The sequence below is a fragment of the Myotis myotis genome, unplaced genomic scaffold (assembly GCF_014108235.1).
Source record: "Myotis myotis isolate mMyoMyo1 unplaced genomic scaffold, mMyoMyo1.p scaffold_m19_p_3, whole genome shotgun sequence".
In the NCBI taxonomy this organism is placed as follows: domain Eukaryota; kingdom Metazoa; phylum Chordata; class Mammalia; order Chiroptera; family Vespertilionidae; genus Myotis; species Myotis myotis.
In genome coordinates this window covers 175,016,354-175,034,880 of record NW_023416335.1, presented here as the reverse complement: position 1 = coordinate 175,034,880, position 18,527 = coordinate 175,016,354, and the positions used below count along the sequence as shown (strand labels likewise).

Below are 18,527 nucleotides of genomic sequence, written 5' to 3'. Positions count from 1 at the left end.
TTAGCTGGCTGGCTCCGGCCCCGATCAGGGTGGGGGGGGCCAATCGGGGGTGAAACCGGCTGGGGGGAGGGGCCACGGGCAGTTGGCCAGCCGGCTCCGCCCCCTGGTCGAATTCCCAGTCGAACTCCTGGTCGAGGGGACAATTTGCATATTAACCTTTTATTATATAGGACTAGAGGCCCGGTGCATGAATTCGTGCACAGGTGGGGTCCGGCCAGCACACCCAGATTGGGGCCGAGCAGGCCGTGGGGAGGGGACGCGGGAGGTTGGTGGGCCGCCCTCACCCCCTGGTCGAATGGTCAAACTCCTGGTCCAGGGGACAATCTGCATATTACCCTTTTATTATGTAGGATAGTCAGAGATAACAAAATATGATAGTATGACTAAGTTAAAAATTATATCCCAACCTCTACACACCTATCAGAATGGCTGCAGTCCAAAAAACTGACTCGCTGACAAGTATACAAGTGACAGAACTCTCATAAATTGCTGGTGAAAATGCAAAATGGTACTCAGCCACTTTGGAAGACAGTTTGGCAGCTTCTTACAAGGCTAAACATAGTCTCATCATATGATCCTACAGCCTCAGTATAATCTGGAGAAAAACATCAAATTCCAAGAGGAGAAATCTACAATCTACCTCATGAATACTTGTCAAAACTGTCATGATTATCAAAGACAAGGCAAGTCTGGGAAACTGTCATAGCCAAGAGGAGTCTCGGAGACATGACGACTGACTGAGTGCGGCACATTGGCTGGGATCCTCCAACACAGAAAGGACACTAAGTAAACACTAAGGAAATCTGAACAGAGTACAGACCTTAGTTAATACTGTATCAAAATCGATTAATTAATTGTAACACACGCATCATACTGCTAGAAGATGCTAACGACAGGGAAAACTACATGTGTGGACGAGGGGTGAGGGGTGTAGGAAATATGTACTATCTCCGTTTTTCTGTAAATCTAAGACTGCTCTGGAAATCACATCTGTTTTAAAAATTACATTCTAACACTTCAGGTAAGGACAGAAACATATAAGTATATTCGATATTATAAGAAGTCTACCTTCTGTAAATCACTATGCAAGCATAAGCTGAAGTTTGCTCTGTACCAAGATTCCACTTTAATCAACTCTCCTCATAAGCACTTTCTATGAAGAAGTGACAACTTTGGGAGGAAAGTTTACTAGAGTGAGGACCAGGCTATGAAAGAATCCACACCAGAGCTCGATAACTGAGCGGCGCTAAAGAGTGTGAGGGCAGGATTGGGGGGGTGAGAGGACATTGGGGGGATAAGGACACATTTGTAATATCTTAATTAATAAAGGGAAAATAAATTAAAACAAAAACAAAAACAAAAAACCCTTCTGGACGCCAGGCTGATGCAGCTCAGCGGTGCAGCGGCGACCCAGGAGGCCACTCACTGGTTGATTCCCAGTCAGGGCACATGCCGGGGCTGCAGGCTCAGTCCCCTGTGAGGGGCGTGCAGGAGGCAGCTGATCGATGATGTTTCTCTCTCATCGATATTTCTCTCTTTAGCCCTCTCCCTTCCTCTCTAAAAAAAAAAAAAATCAATGAAAACGTGTTTAAAAAAACTGAGGGGGGGCGGGCTGGAAGGGGTCAATGGGGGGAGGGGGACACATAATACTTTCAACCATTAAGATTAAAAAAAAACAACAAAGAAAAAAAACCTTCTGGATGTTTTTATGGGTTACCTAAATGTCTACAGCTTTTAGTCATCTTTGCTGAGATGTCAGTCTCCTTTAAAGAGTCCAACAATGCAGGGTCCTCAAGGCTGGGGGAAGCTGCCTACGGGCTCCGGAACTGACGGAGTAAAGAAAAGACTAAAAGCACCCTGAAGTCACCAAGGAGGTTATTTGGATCCTTAGGGACAGTCAACTGACCTCCACCATCAGGGACAGAGGCCCAAAGCAGACAGACCTGGGAACAGCCCCACACATCCCCCGTGTGACGTCCCTGGCTGAGGGGGCCCTGTGGCACACAAAGTCATCTCCTCCAGGACTCTGCACTCCTCTGGGAGGCAAACAACTGGTACTGGTACTGGCATGAAAGAATTCAAGAAGCACCGCACTCATTAAATATACAGTACAGGTGTTTCCTCTTTCTAGTTTGCAGGAATAATGACTACTCGTTAGAGGAGAGCGGAGTAGTATTAGAACATGACACAAAAATCTCCCCATTTGGCCCCAGCTGGTTTGGCTTACTAATAGTGGATAGAGTGTCCACCTGTGGACGGCAGGGTCCCAGGTTCGATTCCAGTCAAGGGCACATGCCCCGGTTGCGGGCTCAATCCTCAATGTGCGGTGTGCAGGAGGCAGCCAATCAATGATTCTCTCTTATCATCGATGCTTTTATTTCTCTCCCTTTCCCTTTCTCTCTGAAATCAATTAAAAAATATTTTTTAAAAAATCTCCCCGTTTGGAAAAGCAAGCATCACTCTCACAAAAATGAGACATAAAGTAGGGAAAATAACCCACTAACCGGTCTAACAGAACAGGCTCTCATCTGAAACCCACTGGGCCCTGTTAAGGGGAAAACTCCTGGCTGTGTTCAGGGTATCACTAGGAATATTACCATTCGTTCCAATTACTTCAAAGAGCCCTTGTTTCTGATTTCATCAGAGAAAAAGAAAAAAGAATAATAATGAAAGTTGTTCCAGGTCCATCTGCTCTGACCAGTGATACAGAGAATTGTAAGCAATGACGTTCGAATGCCGAGCATACCCCTCTCCTCACTGTGGCTGGGAGCATGAGATCTGGCCTTTTGGTGGCTCCATGCTTCCTCTCAACTGGCACTGGGAGTGGGACCCGACCCCAGCTCCCAGCTCCTAGCTCCTAGCCGCTGCTGAGGGTTTCTATAGCCTGTGCGTGAGGCCGCAGGTAGAGAGGGATCTGTGAGATGAGTGAACTTGGAGCTGCTTCTCAGTCAGGCGGCCCTGCTACAGATTTCTTCACTTACCTCCTCTCCGAGCCTTCTCACCCCTAGGGCCCCAGTGAGTTCCACCACAGACTTCTGCCGCCGTGCTTCTCTACAAAGAAAGGTCAAGTCTCACGATATTTCCCTACCTGCCTGTCCCTGAAGGATACCACAGAAGCCTAGATGTTTTCTAAAAAGTTTGCTGATAGAAAGAAAAAGAAAATAGATGGGAAGTTTTAAAAGGTAATTAATCTCTTCTGCCCTGTCCCTTTTTCATTTTGCTCCTTTTCTCTCTAAAAGGGAAGTTAAAACACATACAAAACAACACACACACACACACACACACACACACACGTAATAAGGGGTGGACAAAATATTCAGAGTGAAAATGTTTCCCCAGCACTTTGATAAAGGCGAGGGGAGGAAATGGAGAGCTCTGGATGCTGCCCATGAAGTCCATGCTGAGGGGGAAGGGAGAGGATGTGGTGGTGAGGTAACTCTTCTCCTTTGTATGTCTACCCACACAGGTTTGCAAACACTCAGCCTGAACTGGCATGAGCTGGAGTTGGGAGACAAAATACTGAACAGCAGTGAGTCCTCTAAGACAGATTGACTAGGGAAAGAGAAATGGGGAGGCATGCGGAAGGTTACAGGTTGGAAACTAAAATGAAGGGGCATGACTGTGCATTCACCTGTACATGAGTCGTCCTTATATCACAGTGGGCTGTCCTCTTCCAAGCAGATCCCCCCAGAGGCACACTTATCATTTATTCTGATGATTCTGGCACTATTTTTTAAATATATTTTATTGATTTTTTTTACAGAGAGGAAGGGAGAGGGACAGTTAGAAACATCGATGAGAGAGAAACATCAATCAGCTGCCTCCTGCACACCTCCTACTGGGGATGTGCCCACAAACAAGGTACATGCCCTTGACCGGAATCGAACCTGGGACCTTTCAGTCCGCAGGCCAACTCTCTATCCACTGAGCCAAACCAATTAGGGCTTCTGGCACTATTTAACTCATCGCTGAGCAGGCAGCATGGAAGTAGAGGCCTGATAATCACCATCCCAGCTAACACATAGAGTTTACTATATGGCATTGTTATTCCACGTGCTCTACATATATCAGCTCATTCCATCATCATAATTATTTGATGAAATAGGTACTATTATTGTCCTCAGATACAGAAACGGAGGCACAATAAGTTTAACTAATTTATCCAATGGTAGACAACTAGAAAATTCAAACCTAAGCAATCTGACTCCAGAATTTGTGCTCTTAATTCTACATATGAGGTCATCTTGGGAAAAGATATTTCAGGCAGAGGGAGAAGCAAGTGCAGAATCCCTGAGGCAGAGATGAGCTTGTCATGGTTGAGAAGCAGCAAGAGGCAAGCGCAGAAGATGTCAGAGAGGCGGCCAGGAGTCAGATAAACAGGCGCCTTGGAATGGTGATAACTTTAGATTTTATGCTAAGTATTATGGGAAATAACTGCAGCGTTTTAAATAGAGAAGGGAATTTGTTTTAGAGGGATCACCCTGGCAGCTGAGAGAACAGACTGTAGTGGGTCAAAGTGAAATAAAAAGACCTACCAGGAGGCTTCTGCAATAATGCAGGCAAGAGATGATGGCAGAATGGATTAGGGAAATAGAGTTAGGGTGGTGGGAAGTAGGAAGATTCTAAATAATTCTGAAGGCATAAAAGATATGTTTGCTGACAGATTAGATGCGAGAGAAAGGAGTTGTCAAGAAGGATATCATGATACTACAATGTTCGGTCTGAGCACCTGGAAGAAGTGTAGCTATTTACTGAAAAGAGCAACAAAGGAGAAGGTGGGGGTTTTGGATTTTGGCGGGGGACGGGGGGGGGGGGGGGTGTCAGAGGGTTAGAATGCGAATTCATTTTGAATATGTTAGGTCTAAGATACCTATTAGATATTCAAGTGAAATTTTTGAGTAAGCATTTAGATATATGAATTTAAAATTCAGGGGGGAGCCCTGGCTGGTGTGGCTCAGTTGGTTGGGCATCGTCCCATGCACCAAGATGTTGCTGGTCCGATTCCTGGCCAAGGGCACATGCCCAGGTTGCAGGCTTGATCCCAAGTAGGGGACATGCAGGAGGCAGCCAATCGATGTTGCACTCTCACACCAATGTTTCTATCTCTCTCACCCTTCCTTTCTCTCTAAAAATCAATAAACTATTCTTTACAAAATAAAATTCAGGGGGAAAGCCAGAAATTCAGGGGTGAATATCAAACAGATGGTATTTAACATCACAGGGTTGGATAAGATCACCTAGGAAATGAATATAGATGAAGACAGCAAGGCCAGGGTTAGAGCTCTAGGGAACTCACGTAACAGTAAGAGGTTGGGGAGGGGATGAGGAACTGGCAAAAAGGTAAATGAGAAAAAGCAGCCAGTAAGAAGGAGAAAAAAGAAATGAAAAAACAAACAGAAGCACGGCTATCATGGAAGCCAAGTAAAGAAAATGTTTTAACAAGGAGGAAGCTGATAATACGAAAAGAGGTTTCTGTGGAGTGGTGGGGTGAAAACCTGTGTGGAGTTGTCCAAGAAAGAACAAGAGAGGAACTAGAGGCAGAAAGTACAAACAACTCTTCCAAGGGGTTCTGCTGGGAAGACGAGAACTGGAGGATGACACTGGAGGAGAATACGGGTGGAGGGAGGGGTTCTGGGTTTGTTTTTTAAAGATAGGAGATAGTAACTCATTCAAGTAAATTTCCTGCGTGCCTACAGTGTGCCAGGAGCTCAGGACAAAGACCGTCCAATTCTAATTAGGCACCATGCATCCTACCACCAAGCACACAACAGTGGATTATTTAATTGCAACAATCACCTCACCACAGTCTTCTCATAAGGAGAAAGAAACAAAGCAAGTGTTTTGCTCCTAATCCGTGCCTGTCATACTGTCAGTGTAGGTAGCTAGATATTAACGAAGGAGAGAAGTAAAGGGAACCAAACAGTATTCAGCATAATAAACTGGGGAAGGGAATCGGACAATTAGCCTGCTTGCTTCACTAGGAAATTGCAGCTTCACACGCTCCCCAGGACATCCTCCATCCTGGGAACCTAACCCTCCATAGCCAGCAGGAAGGACCATTATGGGGAGGAATAAAAACAGCAGGAGAGAGGCCTCTGCTGGGCGCATGGGCAGTAGGAGCCAAGATGGTGCAGGGGGCGGGGGTAGTGGTGGGAGGGGGGTCTCCTACTCTGAGGCATGCACAATAGGAACTAAGACATGCCCACAGAGGCCTGTCTAACCTCGAAAAAAGATAGGATTGGATAAGGGACACAGCCCCCACCCCTCCCAAGATTTAGGAAATAAATTGGTTAAGGGCAGTCCCAGCGCCAGCCTGGGGAAGATTAGGAAGTTGATGGGTTGGTTTGAAAGGATGCCTGGTTCTTCCCAAGCCTGAGACAACATAACCCAAGTTTCAGAAGGTATTCTCTTGAAAGGGGGAGAAAACGGGAGATATCCGTAACACCATGAACAATAACAAATACATTAAAAAAAAAGAGAGAAAGTGTTCTCTCTTCCTCTGGTTTGTGCCATTTTCTTTCCCTAGTGTTAGAAATAAGGTGAGCCCCCCAAGTCAGGGATCCTGGTAGAACACAGAACATACTCGTGAGCCGACAGCAAGGCCAACATCTTTACTTCTAGGTAGAAGGGTGCGCACACATGGTCCGGAAGCCGGAGCACGGAGCAGGTGGACTGCTTGAGGATTTATAGCCCCTGACACACGTGACCTGTCCCTTGCTCTTGATTGGAGCCCAGGCGCACAGTCTTTCGTGATTGGCTAATTCAAAGGGAGGGAATGGCCTTTGCTGTTGCAGAATGGTGGCCCCAGGGGAGCTGCAAGCCATGTGGCCAACATGGCAGCTGCCAAGTCACGCAGTCCAAAATGGCCCTGTCTATACTGTTCTTTGACAGAAAAGATGACTGTTTATTCTCACAACAGCAGTCATGTGCCCCTAGCAGCTGTCAGGACTGGGCACAGGGCACAGGCACCGGCTGGGGCGAGACAGAAGCTAAGCCAGCTGGGTGAGGACAGGGAGAGACGGGACTGAATGAGCCAATGGTGCAACGCACCTGGGCACTGGCCCTGTTTCCGGGCCTGAGGAAGACAAGGCTGAGCTTTTTCAGAGCAGAAGGAGCTAAACTCAGGATAGCGCTTTGGTTCACTTCACCTTCAATAAGCCTTCCCACTACTCCACACCCTCCCTTACCTGGTCTCCAGAATGTTTTCCTTGCGACTCGGTGAGAGAGCCCCATTTCCACTGGCAATAATACTATCCCTTTTATAATAAAATAAGAAACAAACTTTTAAAGTTATTGAAGTATTGTAACTGGCATCATGAAACTCTCTACAGTGGTTCTCAACCTGTGGGTCGCGACCCCTTTGGGGGTTGAACGACCCTTTCACAGGGATCGCCTAAGACCATCCTGCATATCAGATATTTACATTACGATTCATACAGTAGCAACATTACAGTTATGAAGTAGCAACGAAAATAATTTTATTGTTGGGTCACAACATGAGGAACTGTATTTAAAGGGCCAGAAGGTTGAGAACCACTGCTCTAAGAGGAAAGGTTCCATAACTTTCTAGGTTAATACTCAAATAAATACCAGGTGTTCATCAGTGCTTAATAGGTGATTTACATTACTCTGAAGAATATATAAGTGATTTTTAAATAATAATTATAGCCAAGAAAGCAAGGTTCTAGTTCTGGTTGAATATCTGGGGTCTAGTAGCATAGGACAAATCACAATTTCTTGAAGGTTCCCTCACATATAAAATATGAATATTTCATTACTATAATAACAATGCATTATTAGTAATATTAGATATCTATCTTATGAGATTCACTTATCCAATTATTTGTGTGAAAGCATATAATATTACTATTCATGTTGCACTTTGTGATATGTAAAACAAATCTCCCCTATTGCTAAAGGTCTTATTCCCTGCCAAAGAGACTCCCAGAGGGACACCTGTTGCCTTTCAGGAACAAAGGAAAGTCACCTACACATAAAATATTTATATCTGACAAGTTATACTATAGAGCTAGACTTCTAAGATGATTCAAATTGAAACTTTTCTGCTGCATGACTCAAAGAAGCAGCTATTTGCACACAAGTTAAAACAGACCTTTTCCTCCATTTCCATTCATTACTTTTCGCTGACAATACTCTCTCACACACACATACAAAAAATTTACTGAGGGAGTCAGAAACACAAGCAACTCAATTTAGTTCACACAGGGGTACCAATCAATATGTTTCCTCTTACCCTCTTTTAAAAAATCCTACTTTAGAAATCAACAAAGTTCTCTAAAAGAAAGATATAAATTACAAGGCAGGGAAGGGGTGCATTTATTTCACTAACATGGTCTATGCCAGTGGTCGGCAAACTCATTAGTCAACAGAGCCAAATATCAACAGTACAACGATTGAAATTTCTTTTGAGAGCCAAATTTTTTAAACTTAAACTATATAGGTAGGTACATTGTTATTAACTTAATTAGGGTACTCCTAAGGCTTAGGAAGAGCCACACTCAAGGGGCCAAAGAGCCACATGTGGCTTGTGAACCGCAGTTTGCCGACCACGGGTCTATGCAATTTTATTCTAACAGCAAAATAGGGCAAAATAATGTTAGTAACAAGATTCACTGGGAAGAAAACCTTCCTTTAAGAGATCACTCAAGGGGAACTGAGAAGGAATTACAATCTGTGCACCCTCACACAACTCTACCAAGTTCGGGGTCAACATCTTCAAGGTCCAGACCGAGAGACTGAAACTCAAGAGAGGCTGAGGAATTCGCCCAAAGTCACACCACTGGGAAGCAGCAGAAATGTGAAGAAACCAGGACCAGCTGCCTCAAAGCCCCATCTCCTCACCCCTGGACTGCTGCCCACAGGACACAGCACAGCAGCCATAGGGGATCTCTCTCAATTACAGAGCTGACTAAACCCCACGCCCTTGCAGGCGTGAGGTCAAACGCCCAGACACCTCCACATCCACTCATGGAACCAGATTAACCTCTCCAGGAGCACTGAGCAGTGGAGGGTATAATTCAAAGTAAAAATAACTCAAAAGCATAAAGCTCAGAACTGACATCCTATCTAATAAAAGAGAAACATGGTAATTAGCCGTACCTCCGCTACCCTTCCCACTGGCTAATCAGGGCGATATGCAAATTAACTGCCAGCCAAGATGGCGGCCAGCAGCCAGGCAGCTTGAAGCGAACATGAGTCTTGCTTGCTTCAGTGACAGAGGACTCCAACGTTCCCCGCCTGCCGCTGCCGGCCTCTGAGCTTGCAGTTTGAAACATTTTAACAAATATAGAAGCTAAAAAAAACCCCAGGACCAGCTTTCAGCTAGCCGGGATCTCAGAGCTGGAGTCAGAGCTGGAGTTATACATTGTTTTGATTATCTACTTTCAGCAGCGGAGGCCTAATAGCTGGAGCCTCAGAGCTAAAGCTGGCCCAGAATTTAAAAAAAAAAAAAAAAAAAAGGAGAGGTTGGGAGCTTCCGTCACCCGCCAGCCTGAAAACAGCCCTCAGCCCCTCACCCAGACTGGCCAGGCACCCCAGTGGGAACCCCCACCCTGAAGGGTGTGTGACCAGCTGCAAACAGCCCTCAGCCCCTCACCCAGGCTGGCCAGGCACCCCAGTGGGGACCCCCACCCTGAAGGGTGTGTGACCAGCTGCAAACAGCCCTCAGCCCCTCACCCAGGGTGGCCAGGCACCCCAGTGGAGACCCCCACCCTGATCCAGAACACCCTTCAGGGCAAACCAGCCAGACCCACCCATGCACCAGGCCTCTATCCTATATAGTAAAAGGGTAATATGCCTCCCAGCACCGGGATCAGCGGAGCCGAGAGGCCTCCCGGCATCGGGATCAGCGTGACAGGGGGCAGCGCCCAAACCCCGATTGCCCTGAGACTCTGTGTGTGACAGGGGGCAGCGCCCCAACCGCCCCCCCCCCCCCCACGGGCCCTGCTGTGTGTGTGACAGGGTGTGGCGCCCCAACCGCCCCCCCCCCCCACGGGCCCTGCTCTGTGTGTGACAGGGTAGAGCCATAACCTCCCCATCGGCCCTGCCCTGAGTGTGAGAGTGGTGGCGTCCCAACCCCCTTATTGGCCCTGCTCTGTGGGTGATAGAGGGCGGCGCCCCAACCCCCTGATCCGCCCTGCTCTGTGTGTGACGGGGGGGCGGTGCCCCAAGTCCCCTATCGGCCCTACTCTCTAAGTGACAGGGGGGAGCTCCTCACCCGCCTGATGGGCCCTGCTCTGTGCATGACAGGGGGCAGCGCCCCAACCCCCGGATTGGCCCTGCTCTGTGCGTGACGGGGTGGCGCCGCAACCTCCCCATCGACCCTGCCTTGAGTGTGACAGAGGGCGGTGCCCCAACCCCCCAATCGGCCCTACCCTGAGCGTGACTGGGGGTGGCATCGCAACCTCCCGATCCGCCCTGCTCTGTGCATGACAGGGGGCGGCGCCCCAACTCCCCAATCGGCCCTGCTCTGAGCCCGACCAGGGGCTGCACCTAGGGATTGGGACTGCCCTCTGCCACCCGGGAGCAGGCCTAAGCCAGCAGGGCGTTATCTCCCGAGGAGTCTCAGACTGTGAGAGGGCACAGGCCAGGCTGAGGGGCCCCCCCTCCCCCCTGAGTGCACAAATTTTTGTGCACCGGGCCTCTAGCATATAATAAAAGCAGAAGAGCTTCTAAGAAAAAAAATCTATAGACCATTTTCAGCTCCCACTCTACTTGGCCTTTCTACACTCAAATCCCCTTTTTCCTTGTGTTCTGTGACACAGTCTCTTCAAGTTATCGTATGTCAATGACCACTGCAATAGTCTCTGCAGTGGTACGTGTTTATCTTATTCCTTTGTTGGACAAAGGTATTATGAGATGGTTACCCTGGTGGGTAAAGGGTACTGTCTGCCTCTCTTGAAGGAGGTGGACACTCCCACTGTTAATCATCTTGAGAACATACAGCTTATGACATGAGAGATGGAACCTGGACCAACATGAAGGCACTCTTTCCTGTCTCTAGCCCTTACTCCTCTGAGCCTAGACAACAGGCATATGCACTCCAGACATGCTTCACCACTCCCCGCACTTGTGGGAGGAAAAGAACCTCTGCCGTGTGCAGGCAGATCCTGGCTTCAGCAAAGAGGCAAGCCTGCCCGTGGGAACGAACTCAACTTTGTAAAGGGCCCCAAATGGCCAACTGATTCTGTGAGCAGCGAAAGCAGCCACATACATAGTCTCCTAAACTGGTTATGTTACTTTCCATTTAAGATTTCCTCCTGTTAATCTGGAAGAACTCTGTGAAGTCTTACACTCTCAGCTGTAAGAAGTGAGAGGCCAGCACAGTGGAGAGAGGGCTCTACTCCCCAAAACCAGCACAGTGTAGCAGCAATGACTGGTGAGATTCCCAAGTGGTAACAAGATCTGGGGTTGGAAAGTCCAGCTGCCCGTATCCAAGCTGTTATTTCCTCTTTTCCACTAATTCGTATGGACTGAGCAGTTATTAAGGGAGCTTGCTGTTACCTCCATGGGTTCTTTTTCTACTGCTCCCCTTATATCTGTGTTCCACTGGGCTCTGTCTGCTCATTTTTTCTTACTCTACGCACTCCAACAGCCTCCACTACCCACCTATACAAATGACTTTCCAATATATACCCTAGCCTGATCAGTCATCTCCCCAGGTCAACATTTCCAAGTGCCTATTGCAAATATTTATCACAAACTGTTAAAAGTCAAGGTACCCTAAACTGAACTCTTTATGTGTTCCTGAGGCTACCTCTTTTTCCTCTATTCCTTGTGCCAATTAATAATACCAAGATCCACCTGAATTAAAATTTGGAATTTACTCTCTCTTCTCTTGAAAAAGGCTGAGGAAAATAAAATGGAATGGGAGAAGTCTCTTCTAGCATACAAAGTGTTTTCTGTAATGAGGAGGGTTCAGTATTCTCCAATGTGGAGAATGAGCCTTAGCTTTTCTGCTCCTGGAGTGTAAATGTAGAATGACTAAGCCATATGTGACCTTGGATAAACGACTCAGTCTTTTTGTGTTTCCCAGGAGGGAAATGGCAGTGATGAGTAAAGTTATGTCATAAAAATGTGTCATAAATAGTGTAAAGGTTTTATCAAAATCCTCCTCCAAATGTCAGGAAAAGTGAGCACAACAGCAAGCGTGTTTAACAGCATTCTTGATTTCCAGAGTTAGCTCTCCACTTGCTGGCATCCCTTTTTCTTTCTTTTTCTTTTTTTTAAAAATATATTTTATTGATTTTTCACAGAGAGGAAGGGAGAGAGATAGAGAGAGTTAGAAACATCGATGAGAGAGAAACATCGATCAGCTGCCTCCTGCACACCTCCCACTGGGAATGTGCCCGCAACCCAGGTACATGCCCTTCACCGGAATCGAACCCGGGACCTCTCAGTCCACAGGCCGACGCTCTATCCACTGAGCCAAACCGGTTTCGGCTGGCATCCCTTTTTCATTAACCAGCACCCACACCGAACTTCTCAGTCATATGAATCTATTACTAGGTGCTGGGTTGTGGTTGGAAGAAATGCCCTGTAGTTACTAATGTAAGACAACATAAGCAGTATTTCCAATAAACACTATAAAAGCCAGAAAAAAAATATTTGTTCATACATGTGGGGGCATGAGGGTGTCTGAATAGAAGGTAACGCTGAATTAAATACGATACACACATCATTATATCCCAAAGCCCACAGTTTACGATAGGGTTAACTCTTGGTGATGTATATGCTGGGGGTGTTGACACATGTATAATGGCATGTATCCACCATTACAGTATGGTACAGAACACACTCACTGCCCTAAAAATCTTCTGTGCTCTGCCTAGTCATCCCTCCTCGCCCTCTCACTCCTGGCAACCACTTATCTTTTTATTGTCTCCATAGTTTTGCCTTTCCCAAAGAGTCATATGGTTGGAATCATACAGTATAAAGTCGTTTCAGGTTGCCTTCTTTTATTTAGTAGTATACATTTAAGGTTCCTCCATGTCTTTTGGTGGATTATAGCTCATTTCTCTTTAGCACCAAAAAACGATATCCCATTGTCTAGATGTGCCACGGTTTACTTATCCATTCACCTACTGAAGGTTACCTTGGCTGCTTCCAAATTTGGCCATATGAATGCTGCTGCTAGAAACATCTCTGTGTAGGTATTTGTGTGGATATATGTTTTCAAATCCTCTGGATAAATATCAAGCAGTATGACTGAGGGGTTGTACAGTGTGTTTCGTTTTGTAAGAAACTGTCACACTGTCTTCCAAAGTGGCTGCAGCACTTTGCTTCCCACTGGCAATGAATGAGAGTCCTTAAATGTTTACTAATTTACTTAAATAATATATTTATGTTGTCAGCCTCAGTGACAGTGGCTGTCATCATTACAGCTACTTTTTGAGTCATTAACACATGACTATATTGATTATAAAGGGTTATAAATAATAGTTATAATATTATATAATACTAGAGGTCCAGTGCACTAATTCGTGCATGGGTGGGGTCCAGCCGGCCCGCCCTGATTGGGCTGATCTGGCCGGGCCAGCTGGGGGGAGGGGCCTCGGGTGGCTGGCCAGCCAGCCCCACCCCCTGGCTGAACTCCCGGTCGAGGGAACAATTTGCATATTAGCCTTTTATTATATAGGATATATAAACTCAGGAATGACATATCTATATATTTACCTAAGTGACAGCAAAAATGGTCTAATCTGCAGGATACAGAATGGGTTTTCTTAATTAAGAATCACAAATTCGCCCTAACCGGTATGGCTCAGTGGATAGAGTGTCAGCCTGTGGACTAGGGGTCCTGGGTTCGATTCCGGTCAGGGGCATATACCTTGGTTGCGGGCACATCCCCAGTAGGGAGTGTGCAAGAGGCAGCTGATCAATGTTTCTCTCTCATTGATGTTTCTAGCTCTCTATCCCTCTCCCTTCCTCTCTGTAAAAAAATCAATAAAATATTATTTAAAAAAATAAAAATAAAAATCATCATTCTCCCCTTTAAAAAAAAAAAAAGAATCACAAATTCTTTGACTCACCATAGGCAGAGTTCTTAGAGACCAGAGAGGGAATCACTTCCAACACCCCACCTGGCAATTTCTCTAGCTCAGAGTAGTATAACCATTCACCGTGGCTCACGTCACAATGCTAGAGTCACTCTGACTACTCCTTCCCTCCTACTCCCCACATCTAATCAGTCACTTCATCCTACTGATTTACCCATTTTTCTTAAATCTATCCAACCCTCTCCATTCCCACTGGCACTGTACTAGCCCAATCCAATCTCATCTCTCATCTGAATTATTACAAATGTCATCACCTTTTAACTGCCTCCAGGCTTATTCCTGCCAATTCCTACTCCATAAAGTAGCCAAGAAATCTTTCTAAATACAAATCTGATGTTACTCTCCTTCAAAACCCTTCAATAGTGCTTCATTATCCTAAGGATAAATCTCAAATTCCTTAGCATAGCTTCAGAATGTTTCACAATCTAACTGCTATGCCTTAGCCCTTCCCGTGGAATTTTCCATATCCTTTGTATTCTGTGTTCCAGCCATGCAGAAATCACTAGCTGTTCACCATATGTACTAAGCTCTCTCAAATTAGCCTACTTTTACATATGCTGTTCTTTCCACCATAAACATTTCTTCTAGCATTGCCGCACCCCTTTGCTTCCATCCCACCTGCAAATTCTTGGCCATCCTTCAGATCTAAGCTTATCGTCATTTCTTCTGAAAAGCTTACTGCTCTATGAGGGTAAGCGTAATATCTTGTTCACTACTGAACCCCAGAGCCTACACAGTACCTAGTAAATAAATATAAATTCAAGGACCATTTACTAAGTAAATGAACAAGTATGAACACAGGCTAGTTGAAAGAGCACGTGATTATTCCTGACTGTGTAAACATTTTTATCTGACGTGTACAAATTCTAGGATAATACTTCTATAGTGGTATGAAGGTCGTCTACTGGTAATAAGCATTTAAGATTTGCAATTATAATTATACTGAAATTCTAAATTAAGATTATCATTACTATTATTGTAAAAATATTTGTTTCTTTTACAATATGATATAGAAATAGCTGAGAAATAAAAAAGGAAGATGCATTATGAATTTGTTCTCCTGCAAGTCCATTCCAGATACGTATTATTTTTCAGATATACTTATATAGTGGATAAATTTTATTGCATAAATGTTTGTTAAATTATACTTTTGTGAGAGAGAATGTAAGAAGTCAAATTATTTTATGAATTTGTTTCAATTTTTTTCTTGTGGTAAAACACACATAACATAAAATTTACAATCTTAACCATTTTTAAGTGTACAATTCAGTGGTATTAAATTCATTCATAATGTGCAACCATCACCACCATTCATCTCCATAACTCTTTTCATCTTGTAAAACTGAAACCCTGTACCCACTAAACAAAAACTCCCATTCCTCTCTCCCCCTACCCTCTGGCAACCACCATTCTACTGTTTTTCTGATTTTGAGTACCTTACAGAAGGAGAATTATATTGTGTCTTTTTGTGACTGGCTTATTTCACTTAGCATAATGTTCTCAAAGCGTACCCACATTGTAGCATTTTTAAAATTTTTCTTCCTTCTTAAAGCTGAATAATATTTTTTTAAAAATATATTTTATTGATTTTTTACAGAGAGGAAGGGAGAGGGATAGAGAGCTAGAAACATCCATGAGAGAGAAACATCCATCAGCTGCCTCCCGCACACCCCCCACTGGGGATGTGCCCACAACCAAGGTACATGCCCTTGACCGGAATCGAACCCGGGACCCTTCAGTCCACAGGCCGATGCTCTATCCACTGAGCCAAACCGGTCAGGGCAATAATATTTCATTGTAGTATAAACCACACTATGCTTATCCATTCACCTATCAGTGGATACCGGGGTTGCTTCCATGTGATGAATATTATGAATAATGCTGCTATGAACACTGGTATGCAAATATATCTTCAAGAATCTGCTTTCAATTCTTCTGGGTATATACCCAGAAGTGGAATTGCTGGATCACATGGTAATTCTATTTATAATTTTTTTGAGGAACCACCATACTGTTTTCCACAGCAACTGTACCATTTTACATTCCAACCAGCAGTGCACAGGGTTCCAATTTTTCCACAGCCTCACCAACATTTGTTGTTTTCTATTCTTTTAATAGTATCCATTGGTGTGTGGTGCTTTTAGGATGAGTTTGAAAGGCCTTTCCATTTTGTATGAATGAATGAACAAACATCCAACAATTTCAGACTTTGTTCAATCCTATAAAAATAATCAGTAAACTGTGATTTAGAAAACTATGTTACATAGAAATACTTTTTTCACTAAGATTAAACTTATATATTCACTAGAACACAGTATTACTGGTGGTGAATGGACTGTTCAAAATTCTATACTGTCAACCAACAAATACATTCAGTTCCTGCTATGAGCTTAACCAAGCATATTAGGAATACAGGAAAATGATTAGTAATGATTTTTCCTCATTGCTTATAGAAGAAATTCTTGGGAAGGCAATAATTCAAGCTGGCAAAGAGACAATTATATCACAAAATAGAAGCTACACAGTATTTTTTAAATAATTTAAATATATGCATTAAAACCATTCTTTCAGAAAAATAAAGCTTATGCTTACTTTTCACGTAGAAACATGAGTGTGAAACTAGGTGAGCAGGTTAGCCTTATTTCCTGTGCAGAGTTTCTGAACTTGCTTCTTTTGCTGATAGTACCTAAAATATGTCATTTATTTATATTCATTTCCTACAATGATGTACAACATAATTTCTGTGTCAGAAAAATGTTGGGCCCAAGCCATAAAGAAGCTTTGGCCTTTTTTATCTTGCCCACTCCTTCATTAATTTGATCTTTCATTATGGATGATCTTAGTCACTGGTCAGTTCTTTGGTTGCAGAAAAATACACTATTTGTGTGTCCTTCAAGAGCCCAATAAAATAAGTGATTGCCACTACTATTTGCCTACTCAAGAGCTGGCTATGGATTTGTATATTACTTCATTTCTTTCCTTTGTGTCCGGTGGAACTCATGCTTCTCTGTGTCTGTCTGACACTGTCTTCTCTGTATTTGCTTTTCTTTCCTCCTTTCCTTTCCTACCTCTCCTTCTTACCCTCAGTTATTTACTTTGCCCCTGCAGGCTGGTGGAGTGGAGGGGGTGAGGATGGAGCGCCTTCCCTCAATCCAGCTTTGCTTGCGCTGGTGGGGTCAGAGCCTGGCTTCCCAGGGGAGATCTGTGGGCAGGCTCTGCAGTGGGAGTACTGAGAAGAGAGGTAGGGAAAGGAAGCCTGGTAACTGAAGCTTAGGGAGTCAGACCTCTTAGGTCAGGTTCTCTCATTACAGAGTTCATTTTACCTTCTCTTGTACATTGGAAGTCTCTCTACCAGAGATCACTGTATAAATGCAGAAAATCCGATTCAAATATTTTAGAAAATAACACTGCATAAATGAATGATTGATAACATAGTAAACTTAGATAATCTTTAAAACACTATGCTGCCTGGCCAGCGTGGCTCAGTGGTTGAGCAGTTGCTGGGGTCCAACCCCAGCAGGTCCAGGGGTCCCCAAAGGTGTGGACGGAGTTGGCGAAGAAGGAAGGACACGGAGACAGTGTTCAGTTGATCAGCAGCCTAGCCAGGATCTCTTGCCAGGATCTCCAGCCAAGTTCTGGTCTGGATCTCCAGCGAAGTTCTGGTTAGGATCTCCAGCCAGGTTCTGTGTCCATGTTCTCTTGCTAGGTTCTCCAGGTTCTCCAGTCAGGTTCTGTAGCCATGTTCCCTCGCTAGGTTCTCCAGCCAGGTTCTGTCCAGGTTCTCCAGCCAGGTTCAGTCACCAGGTTCTAGTCAGGTTCTCTTGCCAATTTCTGTAGTCAGGTTCAGTCCAGGATCTTTTGCCATGTTCTCTCGCTAGGTTCTGTCTCTAGGTTCTGAGGCCAGTTTCTGTCCAGGATCTTTTTCCATGTTCTCTCCAGCGAAATTCTTCTGTCTCTAGAGAACGTTCTGTGTAGGTTCTGTGTCTAGGTTCTGTCTCTCTTGGTTCTGTCTTCTAAGTTCTGTGTTGTTACATCTGTATTTATACCAGTTGATTCCAATCCTATCAATCTCTATTCCAAAGGTTAGGGCGTTTCTTATCTCCATTCCAGGGAGTAAAGATTATGTAGCTTAAGCATGATTGTTCGTAGTTAAAGTGATTAATTACCCGCCTGGCACTTAGTTAAGAGGTTTTATTCCCTCCCTAACTTCAGGGGAAAATCCCTACCTGGGGAAACAACCTTTCTCAGAGACCTTGGTTAAAACACATAGTGCCAAGAAGGTGAGCAAACATATTAAGAACAGTATGCCATATATGCCAGGTCCCTTGAAACAGCAAGGATGGATTGGCTCCCGGCAAGCAGTGACCTATAAACCAGGAGGTCATGGTTTGATTCCCGGTTAGGGCACATGCCCGGGCTGTGGGCTCAATCCCAGTGTGAGGCATGCAG

The 18,527-nt window shown here is 44.8% G+C and overlaps 1 protein-coding gene across 7 annotated transcripts in view; it reads right to left on the bottom strand.

Moving 5' to 3' along the window:
- DENND5B (DENN domain containing 5B) overlaps window positions 1-18,527 on the bottom strand; it is a 175,763-nt gene that overhangs the window by 98,370 nt on the left and 58,866 nt on the right. The gene's annotated exons all lie outside the window — the stretch shown is intronic.